Source organism: Trachinotus anak, unplaced genomic scaffold (assembly GCF_046630095.1).
Source record: "Trachinotus anak isolate AG129_WGS33_773 ecotype Australia unplaced genomic scaffold, CSIRO_AGI_Tana_v1 ptg000012l, whole genome shotgun sequence".
NCBI lineage: Eukaryota > Metazoa > Chordata > Actinopteri > Carangiformes > Carangidae > Trachinotus > Trachinotus anak.
In genome coordinates, this window is record NW_027273863.1 from 20,091,193 (window position 1) to 20,101,567 (window position 10,375).

Consider the following 10,375-nt stretch of genomic DNA (forward strand, 5'->3'; position numbering starts at 1 on the left):
TAAGTTATCAGAGGAACAAGCTAAGCAAATGTTAACCATAGCTCAGCTCCCAGCCCCTATGAGACCTCCTGTGTTGACTGAACAGTGAGAAACACTGATTTCTAATGTGAAGCTGCTTTAATCTGTGTTTTTACTGGTTTTAATCAGCTGGTCTGTTTGTTATAGAGAGGATGAGACCTCTGTGGATAATTCGCCTCCTGGTAAGAACCTCCTGAAAGTCTAGGTCTTAAGTTTTCAGAGAAACAAGCTGAGCAAATGTTAGCACCGTTCAGCTCGCAGCCCACCCAGGACGATTTTTAACATGAAACTGCTTTATTCAGTGTTTGTACTGAATTTAATCACCTGGTCCAGTTGCTTTGGAGAGGAGATGACCTCTGTGGATAATTCAGCTTCCAGGTACAAACTACTGAGCGACTGACACTGAAGGAATCCAAACTGGGAGAAGCTGACAGCAATGGTGCTGAAGATAACAACTCCCACGCTCCCCCACGCTACGTCACGACTTCACAAAACTCTGTCAAACTTTTGTCATTGTTTTGATTGAGATACCCCTGGTGGCAGAAAACTACATACCGTGCGTTTAAAGCTGTAAACACTGTCAAAGGTGTGATGTGAATTAATATGAATAAATATACCTCATGTCTACAGTAAATTCATGCTGTGCATATTTACATAGGCCTACGTTGTACAAAAACACCTTCATATAATTTGACCACATTTCAGTAATCATGTATATTAGCCATTTAATTGTCATATATTTGCATGCACTGATATACCTACACACACACAAACACACACACACACACACGGTAAATGCAGAGGAAGCTGTTACTTAAGGGGCTAACATGAGTAAACATTAGTAGGGAACACTTTGTGTGTGTGTGTGTGTGTGAGTGAGAGAGAGAGAGAGAGAGAGAGAGACTGTGTGCATGGCTGACTGTTTACCCTCTGCAGATGTGTGTACATGTGTGTGGGATGTCTCTCTGAGTGTGTGTGTGTGTGTGTGTGTGTGTGTGTGTGTGTGTGTGTTTATTAACTTGACTGTGCAAATGTGTATATTAGTCAGATTTTTACCAAATGAGTAAAACGAGGCCACTTAAACACTCCAGGAAATAAGCCGAGACCTCAGACTCACACACTGCGTACATGTTATTTTAAGCCCGAGTTACACATCATCTGATATCCATCCTAAATGGCTTTTCCAGCTTCACTACTCCAAGTCTTCTGAGGTAGAAGGACAGCTGTTAAAAAAAGGGGCCAACAGGTTTACCAGTGGTATAAAGAAAGAAGAAAAAAAACACAAGGCCAGCTCCACTAAGATGAGGGAAACCTGCCAAATCCCCAATTCCCTGAGAAGGAGAGGGCGAGACCCAGGCACTACAGAGATGCGAGGCTACTTGTCTCTTTTTCAAACATTTACACTCATGGCTTCAGTGCTTCAGGGAAGTCGATCCTCCCAAATGTTCAAGACTCCATTTGATAAAGTGGATGACATGTTTGCGAGGCAGCCAGTGTAAATTTAAGAAATACTTGTTCAGTTAAAGTAGCTTTAAGATGCTGCCCTAAATCACACTTGTATAAATACCTGTATGTCCAGTCACACAGCAACATTTGTGTCAGTGACGTTATTCATCACTTATGTGATTTCAGCTCTTCTGGCTCAGTATTTCATTGGCTGCCTTCGTACCAGCTGTGGCGAGTATGACCATGTTACCAGCCAGCAAACCAAATTGTTTGCAGACTTTAGCTTTTAAAATAATACATGAGAAGGATCACTGCTAGTACAAGACTATAACTCTCTGACTGCTGTGCACAGTCGGATATACTGCTCTATGAAATGGGCTCATTATTTTTGAGTTTTCAGTCTTTGAGTGTTAAAAGGTTTTTTTTTTTGTGTTACTTATTTTTAGGGACTCTAGCTCAACTGGAGTACTAGCTTCTTCCAGAAAAAGCTCGTAAAAGCTCTGGAAATAGCAAATAAGTGAAGCAAAGTTGATTTGCCAGGCATTTATAGTTAATTCCTGCTTTGAATTGAATAAAGTCATACATGGATGACATAATTTTTGTAGGCCATCTTGGAAGTTAGCTTCACCCTGGTTCCCTCAACATAAAAGCTAATGGGATTTTTACATGGGGTTTTGGATTACTGCAGAAAATGAACTCTGGCTAACAAAAGTTGATGATGCTTACAGGTTTTGTTCAGCAGGATAATCTTCACAGATGAACACCACTTTTATGATTTTAGAAGAACTACACCACCATCACATGACTTCAGCGTCACCACCATTAAACTTCCAACTGGTAGTTTGATTTAGCTCTGACCTCTTCTTCAAAGATCTCAAAGTTAATAACAGTTTGCAAAAGCACATTTATAAACAGGAGGCCAGTAGTCTCATTTAGCCACTTGTTAGCAACCTTTTTAAGAGGCTTAAACTCTTAAAGAAATCATGACTGGTGTATTTACTGTCATATTTTATGTTGTAGAATAAAACATGTAATAATAACTGACTTTAAATTGCCCTAAAACAACTTCTACTTTGTCTAATTACATGTTGCTCAAACAAGCCCAGAGTTGATGTGTTAAGAATGACCTGTGACACACACTGCACAGCAGTCAGATGGAGAAAGGGGCGGCGTGTCACCTCCGTTCACTGCCTCCCGCTCCTGAAGTCCAAACACTAATGGAACACTAATTGCTTTCAACATGGCCACATTTCCCACCTCGTCACTGTTTCTGCCATCAGAGCAGCCTCGTTGACAAGCTGCCTCTGAGGTGAGAGCCGCTCATAAAACACAGCCACTGACTCGCAGCTAACCGAGCTCAGAGCCTGTCGTCACGACTCTTAATGAATCCTCGGGTCTGTGCTAGGACCGGTGCCGGCCTGTAGGAGTGTGTTTACTGTGAAGGAAACGTCATCGCTGCTAAAGAAAGAGCGCAATTATGAGCATGCCACTGCTGTTTCCAGTGGTAGCAATTTAAGAACAGGCCTCCTGTCGCTCCAGGGTCTTAATGACGCCGGGAGAACAAGTGGCAATTTAGAAGGGCTCTCCTTAATACCCTCAGTGTGGGGTTGGCACCCTCCAAATTTAAACTACAGTATGGAGGGATTATGGAGGGTGTGGGAGACAAACAGAGACAAATGGTGAGATTTTGGCAGCTGGTTTCATCGCCTGAGAAAAAGAAATGCCTCAATATTATAACTTATCCACTTATGCCACTACATCCCATTTTTACTTTTACTTACTTTACTTTTTAGTTTTTCAAATAATAATAATAAGTTTGTTTATATAGCACTTCTCAAAAATAGAGTTACAAAGTGCTGTACATATATAAAAGCAACAGCAATAAAAGACACAGAGAAGAGAGGCAAAGTGTCAGTTAGCAAGGCAAGTATAACAAGAAGATTTTCCAATATGTATGTTGTAAAAACTAAAGATAAAAGCATTAAAATCAAGAATTAAAAGCTGCTTTCTACATATGTTTTGAGTCGTTTTAAACTGGGGCAACAACTTTGCAAATAATAATAATAATAATAAACTTTATATAGCACTTTCCATACTCAGGATGCAGCTCAAAGTGCTTTCACATATAAATGAGAAAGGGATTCAGAGAGGGGAAAAAAATATAAATAATGATAAAATAAAATAAATAAACAACTCTAAGAGCTAATTAAAAGCTAAATTGAACAGATATGTTTTCAGTTGTTTAAAAATATCCACTGAGTTCGTCGCTCTAATATTTCTTGGTTCTGTGTTCCACAGTTTAGATGTATAACGGGTGAAGGCCCCTTCCCCAGTTTTATTTTGAAGCCCTGCTGTAGACGATCTAAGGGCCTGTGGAGGGACATAAGACGACAGATGATCAGAGATGTAAGAGGCCAAATCATTAGTAAAATGACTTTAATGGTTGTTTAAATAATGGTTAATTAAAAATTATGCCTAATTTTCATTGTTTTGGTCAAGTGGATTCCTAAGAAGCAGGAACATAATCATTCAGACGATCAAACAAGCACAAACTGTTTAGTCCTTTTATCTAAACTATTTTTTTTGAGGGAAAATCTAACTCAAATACACCTGAAATGTTCAGAATAATCCATCAAAGCACTGGACAATGGTTAATAGTTTCACTGTTCATCTTCATTTTCTCTTCCAGATCAGTTTGATTAACCAGGAGTTGGTTTATGTGGTTGAACAACTGCTCCACTCTCTGACCTGTCTGGACTTATCTTTAGAAATGTTCTCAGACAGCTAATTGTTGTTATTATTAGTGATAGAAACAAAGGTCAAAACTGCATTGTATTATAAATTGAGTTTTATTTTTAATCTCTCATTTAATCATCTATCTAAAAAGGGTTCTGAATTTAATCCAAATCATCTTCTTGTTTAGTGACATTGAAAACAGGTGTGTATGAGTGACAGGGCACTGACACGTTCTGGAGGGAGGGGTCAACTGTTCTGCTGCTGATGTTAAATATCTGTTAAAGTTGGTGCACTTGTGTGTGTTGGTCTGTTTCAAAGGCTAAACTCAGGTGTAGGCATTAACTAAGTATTTTAATGACTGTTTTGTTTGCTGTGGTTATTGTTGTTTGAATGCCCACACCTGTATGAGTTCCCCCCGTGCTTACCCAAGCAGATGGTAGGTTCCTCTCCAGGTGAGAAAATAAAATGCCAGTCACTGTAGAATAGGTGGGATGTTGCTGCTCGGTTGATCTTTGCTGCTGAGATTCTGCCATCACCTCCAAGCAACTGAAAATGTTTTGGGTTTTTTTTTTCGTGTTTCACTGCAATAAAAATTTCCAAAAGAGGAAATGAAGTGAAATCCAAGAGAGAATCATTGGAACAGCATCAGGCTGAATCCTTGTGGAGCCACGAGGCTAACATCATGTTTAGGTAATGATCTATGAAGAAGAGCTGAAAGCTCAGCTTAACCTCATTTCAACCTTTGATCTGCCGGCTTCAGAAAAGTCAGAAAACAATAACTAATATTAACTTACTCTTGTCTTATCTCCTGCCTTTTTTTCCTGAACTTTAGCCAATAAAATGTTCACCACCCACCAACCAGAGAGGTTAGCTCTTCCTTCAACAAGGGTTTGTGTAACTAAATGTTTGGACTGGGAGATCTATTTTATATTTTAGACCTCTTAGAGTGTGTGTGTGTGTGTGTGTGTGTGTGTGTGTGTGTGTGTGTGTGTGTGTGTGTGTGTGTGTGTGTGTGTGTGTGTGTGTGTGTGTGTGTGTGTGTGTGTGTGTGTGTGTGTGTGTGTGTGTGTGTGGTGTCAGGAGGTTAACAGACCTGGCTGTCATGATCCTGCCCAGCAGTAGACTGATTGGATGGGAGGGTTTTGTGTCACTGTTTGCTCTGGTTAATGAGCGGAAGGAAGGTGAGTCAGTACAATACACACACTGTCGGGGAGTGTGTGTGTGTGGGGTGTTAAGGGTGACTGCCTTAAGCCTCATACCCCACGTCAGGCTAATTAGTAGTTGTTTGTTTTTGTTTTTTTTTTTTAAGTAAACACTCAGCTAACTGCACAGGAATCTAACCTGTAGAAGGAAGGAAGGGAGGAATGCTCCATCCATCACTGACCAAGAGCGGCAAAATAAACACACATCCAGGAACTCTGATTTTTCCTGGTCATGGCCAGAAAATGAAAGACTTCCACTTCATAATGAGACACTGAAACATTAAACACATTAAATAAATTGCTGACAGTGTGAACTTCACTTTCCTCTTCAGTATCCCTGGCTCCTGATCAACAACACTAAGGTTCCTGGGAGGTTCATGGTTCATATGAGCAGTACTCATTAAGCAGTGATGTACATGCTGTGTTAAGGGAGTTATCATCAGATCAGATTCTGATATAAGCATATTTTTGCCTAACATGGATGCATACATTTTTTCTAAAGCTCTTCATATAGCTATTTATACACTGAGTATTTATCTGGCCACTGAGAACTCGGTGACAGCAGAGTTCCCTTTGAGATCAAGGGTGGCGCCTGAAAGACTGTGTCCAAACTTAAGAAAAGTAAACATCTTCAGAAGTCAGTGGGGGGGATCCACGTCTTATCTTTTCTCGAAGTCATACATCAGATCTAATTACACTCAGATCTCTTTTCCGATACAAACATAAAGCTTTAAATCAACTAAATTACCGTGTTGGGGGCGAGGCGACTCTTCGTCTGAATATTTATTTGATTTCCAGCTTCAGAAAGATATTGAGTCGAAGTTGAAGGTTTGAATGGAACTGGGTCAGGTTGGTTGTTAAATGTAGAATAAGACACTGTGGAAATCAAGGCTTGTTTTGTTGAAGGTGATTTGTATCTAAAGCAATGTCATTTAATACACATGGAATATTTGAGATATATCTTAGCTGGTAAAAATCTCATGAGGGTTTCATTTCTTCTTCGGCTCCATTTTTTTTTTTTTTTTTTGTGTGTGTGTGTGTGTGTGTGTGTGTGTGTTTTTGCAGAAAGTGGGCAACACACTGACTGAAGCAGGCACTCCTACTGCCTCTGTTTCCTTCCAGTAACTTCCAGCAGTCGCCTGTCAGTATGGAAAGATGGGAGGATGATGGTGTTTCTATCAGTCTACAAACGGCTCTTGAGCACAACACACACCTGCAACGTCATTTGATACCAGGAGCACACACTTGATGTTTCAAAGGAAGTTATGAAGGGTAGCAGCTCTAAGGAGGGAATGTCATTAAAGTTGCTGCTTTTTTTTGGGGAAGTCACTGGGCAGTGGTGGACAGCCCATCAGGAGAAGCAAGACATTTCCTGGTGGCCTGAGGGTCGTTTTGGGCCTGTGCTGTTAAGTCGACTTGATGATAATATAAGGAGCAGGGATGAGTTGACGCTACTTCGCTGAACTGCTAAAGCTTTTTACACTGACTTTGCCTTTGATAATGGCCAACAATAATACAATAATAACAATTATCCATTGCAGATGAGCGGTCAGTTGTGAAAAAGGTTTCATATTTGTTGGTCTGCCACAAATCTGTGTGTTGTAATCTGGAGAACTTTCCTCCTAGATGAACATTGTAACCAAGTTTATAACTAGTATGGTTCTCATTCAACAGAGTTAGCTTACAACATCAGCGGTCTGATGGTTTGGCTTGTGAGCGTGGCCTGGGACAGTGTCTAATTCCTGGCCTGAATTATTGTTCCAGTCCCTGATGCTGGGAAACAAGACTTGTAGAAATAGTGGCGTATCCAGAGGAGTTGATGTGACATCAACTTGCAGTGACATACATCAAGAGACCACCAATGTGGGCTTACATGGAAAATCAATGCAGGGCTTCCGATGTGTATCATGCACTACTGAATCTCTCACGTCAGCTACTGAGTGTCTCCAGGACCCAGTTTAAAATTAAGTATCCATTGATCATTGATTTGAAACCTGCACTTTGTTTTTAAAGAAAACTGATTATCTCTGCTTCATTTTATTTTCCACTGGTGTATAACAGATGTATTTTGGGTTGTGTGTCATCCAAAGTGACACAAGTCAATGTTAATCGACGCAAAATTGAGGTAACTATAAGACGGACAGCAGAGTTTGAGAGTGTCACAAGGCCAAACTTCCCATGAGGAGGTTACAAAGACAAACATTTCAGAGTTTCACAGCATGCCTCAGTAACTCTGTGAGAACCCCCCCCCGTTTCCCTCCCCACTCCCCTCGCCTTTCTCTTTAGCGTCATGAACTTTGAGAGCCCTGGGAGAATCAGGGGGAAAGATTTGGGGGGGGTGAGCAAGAGAGGAGGTTAGATAGAGGAGTGGTAGGGTGGGCAGCCTGGAGAATGCAGAAATCGACTTCTAAACAGATGCAGTAATTCCATTTCCACCCTTTTAAATTTGGTATGTAGGGGGCCAGCGCGTAACCCTAAACCCACTATCGCCGCTGCACACAGAAGGCGGGGAGGCGTAGTCGACAGTTGGTGGCTGGGGCCGCCGAGTCTATCAGCCTTGTTAATCAATACGGGTTCCACTCTGATAGGCAGCGATTGGTGCAACCGATGCTCCGTCTGCTATTCTCTTCGCCCTGGGAGGAAGAGGAGGAGGAGGAGGAGGAGGAGGCACCTGTTTCCTCTGACTTTCACCTGCGGTTCTCAGCTCAGCTGGAGACGACTGGCCCAGCGTGAGGCATCTGGATCAGGCCCAGAAAGTTCCTGCACATACATGGGAATGTCTGAGGGGTCTCATTGCACCGTGAGAAAAATGTTCCACCTGTTCTGACAAAATGATGGCTGGTGTGAAAGAGAAACAAAATCCTGGAAATCGCTGAGGTTCTGAGCTGTCTGGAGACCTTTAATGCTGCAAAAAGCACGGAAATCATCCAGAGTGAGGATCTCAGCTTCACTGAGGAAATGCTGTAAAAGCTGCTTTAAAGACCTAAATTATACTCTGGCAACAACATTCCACTTATAGCTTTATATTCAAGAGAGTGGCACTTTATATTCTTTCTTTATATTTTTCCACCAAAACTAACAGATTTAAGTGAGATAGATAGATAGATAGATAGATAGATAGATAGATAGATAGATAGATAGATAGATAGATAGATAGATAGATAGATAGATAGATAGATAGATAGATAGATAGATAGATAGATATCACTCGTTCATCCCTGTGCACAGAATAGCTGCGATGCTCTGAAAAACGTTAGAGCAGCACAGGGGTAAGCATGAAGATAAGCATGTTCACCCGGGTGTTGTGTTAACATCACTGCCAAGTGAAGCCGGAGCCGATAAATACCCACATCTACTGCAGAGTCATTTGACCCAAGTGTGAATGCTGATTGGACCCTTTTCTATTGCCAACAACAGCCCAGTGTTAGTGTGTCTTAGAGGTTTTGTTTTTTTTTTTTTTTTTTGACCAGTGCAAAAGGGGCTATAGATGTTGGTGACTGGTGACATTTAGAGCAGAGATTATACTCTCTTTTTATTATCTTACGCTGAACTACCAGTCAGTTTCTACATGAGTCATCTTCCAAGGTCACAGTGACCTCACAAAACATGAATTTTCTCAAACACCTCAAGGGAATCCTTTCGCATTTGGCCCAAACATTCGCTTGGACTCGAGGATGAACTGATTAGACTTTGGTGGTCAAAGGTCAAAGTCACAGTGACTCACAAAACATTTTTTAGCCATTACTCAAGACCTCACACAGCAATTATGACAAAATTTCAAACAAATAGTTCATATTATATATGACTCTGAATAGTTTCAGATTACATCCTTATTTATCCAGAGTGGCAGAGGCATACAAGGAGTTAGTAACTCCAGTGCTGAGACCTCTGTATGTTCCTCATCTGTTCTTTCTAGAACATGTTGTATGTTGTACACAGAGTCCTCTGGGACTAATTTGTGATCCTGCGACTTTTATAGATAAAACTAAACTGACGTGACTTGACAGGGGAAATGTATAACACATGTTTGTGTTTAAGCCAAGGGAAGTTACAACTTAGCTAACGGCTGTGATGACACATGCAGTTTTTTGGCATTCGCTTGCAGTATCTGTGTGGTTGTAAATATTACCAATAAGTTTGCATGAAATCTTTTTCTCTATGTTTTGACAGGACAGCTTCATATCACACCTTGGTGAATATTAAATGATTGGTCCCACTTGGGAATCACATGAGTGTTTGTGAAATAGCCGAATACAGTGTGTTATAAGTATCTTAAACTCAATTTAGAGACATTTTTGTGATTGCCCCCCCCCCACCCAGCACCCTCAAAATTACCTTCACACAATACACCCCATGTAGCTGGTACTGGATAAAAATGGAGCTAAAACAAGGATCCTTTAGCAAATACTGGAGTTTGGAGCTAATTAGTTGTGATAAAACCTGTGGATTGGAAACACGCTGCCCGTCTGCCAAACTGTCTCAGCTCCATTTGAAGCTGATGAATCCAATAAGAAGTGTGAATGACTTTAATTAGTGCTATCACAATGCTGTATCTGCCCATATTAGCTTATTTTCTTTGGGCTGGGCTCACAAACTGTTTGCACACACACACACACGCTGTCTTGTTTGTTGGTCCTGGTGGTGCGTTGCAGTAATCGCCGGCACAGCATGCTCTGAGTGAAACATTGGCACCAGCGTTAAGACAAACAGCCCCCTCCCTTTAGACCAAGACAACCCCCCACTGTGGGCTAACAAGACCACATTAACCTCCCTTACCACACACACACACACACACACACACACACACACACACACACACACACACACACACACACACACACACATTCTCCCTCTGTTTCCTGCATGCAAGCAGACATTTTCGCACACTGTCACACATCAGCATTTAGACGCATATCTCCCCTCATTCCTTCACACATCCAAGTGCGGCCTCAGGTACGGCTTTACACATCGTC

At 41.3% G+C, this 10,375-nt stretch overlaps 1 long non-coding RNA gene across 1 annotated transcript; it reads left to right on the forward strand.

Moving 5' to 3' along the window:
- Positions 1-4,713: 4,713 nt before the first annotated feature.
- LOC139629312 (uncharacterized) lies at positions 4,714-8,496 on the forward strand. Its single transcript, XR_011692941.1, has 3 exons — positions 4,714-5,066; positions 5,281-5,381; positions 5,510-8,496. It is a non-coding gene; the product is annotated as an uncharacterized lncRNA (long non-coding RNA).
- The last annotated feature ends 1,879 nt before the right edge of the window (positions 8,497-10,375 follow it).